Source organism: Rhinolophus ferrumequinum, chromosome 5 (genome assembly GCF_004115265.2).
Source record: "Rhinolophus ferrumequinum isolate MPI-CBG mRhiFer1 chromosome 5, mRhiFer1_v1.p, whole genome shotgun sequence".
Taxonomy (NCBI): Eukaryota; Metazoa; Chordata; class Mammalia; order Chiroptera; family Rhinolophidae; genus Rhinolophus; species Rhinolophus ferrumequinum.
Genome location: NC_046288.1, coordinates 15,131,634 through 15,135,722, shown reverse-complemented (window position 1 = coordinate 15,135,722; position 4,089 = coordinate 15,131,634). Strand labels below are relative to the sequence as shown.

Sequence of the window (4,089 nt, the reverse complement as noted above, 5' to 3'; positions counted from 1 at the left end):
TGCTCCGGGCCTTATGTAGGAGCTAAATAAGTCCCAAGGCTTCCAACTCTTACATTCAGACATTCCACTAATGCAACTACATATTTCCAACATACTTTTTCAGATTCCATGAATATTCTAGATGTGAAAGAACACCGAATTGGGAGTCAGAAAGCCTGCATTCTAGTCCTGACTGTCATTAACTAGAGGCATGACACTGGAGAAGTGTTTTTGAGCTCTCTGGACTCACATTTTCCTTTTCTGTAAAATGAGGGGCTTGGAATAAGTAGCAAGAGAAACATGAACCAGATGATACTGAGAGTGGAGCACTTGCTACGATTTCACACTATTTGTAGGCAGCTGCATAGCCTGAATCAAAGAAAAATGTTAGCACAGTGGAGTCGTGTGTTTTCATCTGCTTACCCGGTGTGGATGGCTCAGCTGTACGCCTGGTCCTGGCAAACAGATGCGCTCTTTGGGGCTGCTTTATCTCAATATAGGCTTCTAGTAACAAAAAGGGAGAAAGATCATGGAAATCTTAGTTGTCTTCAACAAACTCTAAAAAGGAGGTAGAGGTACAGATTGGAATGACTGTTGGGGAACTGGCCAGAGTAATGGAAAAAGACATTGATTGTGTATATAAAGCTTTAATGAGTACTACTATCAACATAGATTCACTAGAAGCAGATTTGCATTTAGATGAAGTCTGGATCAAAGGAGTGATAAAGAAGGCAGGGATGAAGTTAAAATGGAGCAAATGAAAACAGGACAAAGTCAGAGAAAATAAAGATTCTGTGAGAAGGCCGCAGGCAGATCCAGCTTTCCTAACTCCAAGGCTCCCAGTTGTCACTATCATGGGCCATGTTGATCAAGAGGAAAATGACCACATTACTTGACAAACTGCGGAAAAACTCAAGTGGCAGCAAAGAAAGCTGAAGACATCACTTAGCACATGGGTGCTTTTCTTGTCTTTCCACCTCTGGGAAAAAAATCATCTTTCCTAACCCTCCAGGACGTGCTGCTTTCTCAGCCATGAGAGCCAGAGGTGCTCAGGTCACTGACATTGTCCTATTGGTTGTAGCTGCAGATGAAGGAGTGATGAAACAAACTCTAGAATCTGTTCAGTGTGCCAGATATGCTCAAGTGCCCATTGTCCTTGCCATAAACCAATGTGACAAAACTGAGGCTGATCCTGAAAAATTGAAAAAAGAACTGCCAGTTTATGATGTGGCGTGCGAGGATTATGGAGGCGACATTAAAGCAGTGCATGTCTCTGCACTTATGGGTGATAATCTGATGGCTTTGGCAGAGGAAACAATTACTCTTGCAGAAGTGTTGGAATTGAAAGCAGACCCCACTGGTCCAGTGGAAAGGACAGTAATAGAATCTCACAAAGGAAGAGGTCCTGTTACTACAGCAACAATTCAAAGAGGAACTTTGAGGAAAGGCTCAATTATGGTTGCAGGAAAGAGTTGGATGAAAGTATGCTTAATGTTTGATGAAAATGGAAAAACAATTAATGAGGCCTGTCCCAGCATGCCCGTGGGAATTATAGGCTGGAGAGACCTCTTTTCTGCAGGAGATGAAATTCTTGAAGTAGAATCTGAGCCAAGAGCACGTGAAGTTGTTGCTTAGAGGAGGTATGAGCAAGAACAGGAGAAAGACAAAGAGGATCTGAAAATAACCAAGGCAGTATTTTACCATTAGCAATAAATTCAGATTAAAATACATCAGTAGTCAACCGAATAGAAATCGGTAATGAATACGATGCCACTGAAAAATAGTAATATCAGAGTTCAATAGCTATAGCCAACGTGTAAGGGTGAAATTCAGGAATCAATAACATAATTAGACTTAGCTCATTTGCAGTTTGACTCGCCACATAACTTGCTATCTAGACGTCTGTAATTAGACTTAGTTTGCAGTTCGATCCATCTGATAGTCAGCTGTTTTCTCTTTGTTTTTTTCCCCTCAGTGACTGACTTAAGAACTCTGTTTTGTTCCCTTTCTCAATGCTACATGTACCTTGTTAATCCGTTTAATTAGCAGAATCCTAACCTGGACAGGGCAATTTCTTAATCCTTAGGCATGTGGACACTGGAATGCAATTTGCAACTCCCTTGCAGTTTTTACTGGTGACGCATAAAGCCCCAGGCTGCAGTGGCTGAGTCTGAGTCGACTCCATTGATAACATTATCTTAGACCAGATCCCAGGAAATGATGTCAGCCCTCAGACCTGCCTGACCGACTCCCCCTTTCCTATATAAGAAAAAGCTAATCTAAAGATGAGTGCAGTTGTCTGCTCCAGACTCTGCCCCCGACAGCTTTTCTGCCAGAGCCTTTCTAAACTTTCTAACTTCTATTCCTTTGAGTCCAACTCCCCCTTTCCTATATAAGAAAAAGCTAATCTAAAGATGAGTGCAGTTGTCTGCTCCAGACTCTGCCCCCGACAGCTTTTCTGCCAGAGCCTTTCTAAACTTTCTAACTTCTATTCCTTTGAGTCTTGTGAAGACAAAACATAACTTTCAAAATATCACACAGTTTGTCAGAAATAATTCTCAGAATACTCATTTATTTCTTTTGGACTGCAGTAAATTTCTTTGGAATGTTTATTATACCTGTTGGAGGACATTTGCATTAAATCACGTCAAAAATTTCAATTGAGAAAGTCAAAAATACCATGGATTTGTAATAGCCTAAGACAGATTAGGCTACCTAGAGTTTGTGGAGTGTGCTCTTTAAGTTAATTTCAACCTGAGTGCACTGTGAACAAATTAAAATTTTCACAAAAGCAGGTAACTTTGACATCTCCAATTCATGCATCCTCCTGAAGACTCATTTCTTTAGCAGATCCAAAGAGTGAAACCACCAAGGAAAGGGCAGTAATAATCTCAGGGAAGACATTTCACAGCTTATGTTTCATTTCAATTATCTCTTTGCTTCCTGTGGATGTTTGATTTATTACTGCTGTCAAGAAAACTCAGTTTCTAGTAAAAAGCTGAAAAAGGCTGAGCCACCCACATCCCAGATGTCCAAGTTTTCAGCCACATGGAATCCGAGAAGATAGGAGTGATAAAGTTCTGATTTCCAATTTTAGTGGAGGACAATCAAGCTTTCAATTTTTCCTATCCGTCATATCCCTTTTGAACTTCATTAAAGTAACAACTCCAGGAATATTATAAACCAATGAACCAAAGACTATTTGAAAAAATAAAATTATTTTGAAAAATATTTCACATAATAACAATCCCCCAAGCCCTTATGAAGCAGATTTAGTAAAATAATCCAGATCTCAAATAGCCCAAAACCTCAAGAAATAAACACCTTTCTTCCAGGTGGGGAAAGACAGACACATTGGGAGGAAAATCTGTATTCAGAAGTTTTACGTCTGAAGGATGCTGAATAAATAAAGCCTCAGAAGTTTATCCAGGAGACTTATATCTACATATAATTATAGCCATCATGTTTCCAGAAACTACAATTTTGCATTTTTGTCTGAAAGTTTTCAGGTTGTTATGTATTCTTGGGAATACTGAGGCTCAGTGTTAGTTTTGGGGTCATTTTGGGAGACCATAGTTGGAGACCAATACATACAAAGCTTAGGGGATTTTATAAGTGGTTACAGAATCTCTGCTGCGTGCCTGTAGTGGACAATTAGTTTCCTACATAGAACGTTTTCCTCCTCTTCCTTCCTACCAGCTTAGATTGAGTTCCCTCCGGGTCAGGCACTGAGGAAAGGATTTGGGGCAAATAGTTTGAGAGGTAATACCAGGAAACACTGGTAGGAGTGTGAGAAAGTCAATCCAGAGTGTGTTAATAAGCCAGTTATCACTATGGGCAACTAGAGCTCAGTACCACGGGGAATCTAAAAGAGATGGTGGGGAACATATCTCACAGTTGTCCCACCAAGGGGCAACTTCAGTTCTCCTCCATCATTGACTGAGGGCTGCTTCTGGGAGCATCACTTCCTCTGCACTTTTCACTCTGCCCCACATGCAAGTCAAGGAAGATACTGTGAAATTCCCCAGAGAAAGGTAAAGGAAATCCCAGAGAAATTCCTAAGAGAGAGAGAGAATAACAGGCACTTGCCCTAGGAAGCTCTCAGTACAC

At 40.7% G+C, this 4,089-nt stretch overlaps 1 pseudogene; it reads left to right on the top strand.

The window, feature by feature from the left end:
- Positions 1–279: 279 nt before the first annotated feature.
- LOC117022608 (translation initiation factor IF-2, mitochondrial-like) lies at positions 280–1,686 on the top strand (annotated as a pseudogene).
- Positions 1,687–4,089: the final 2,403 nt, after the last annotated feature.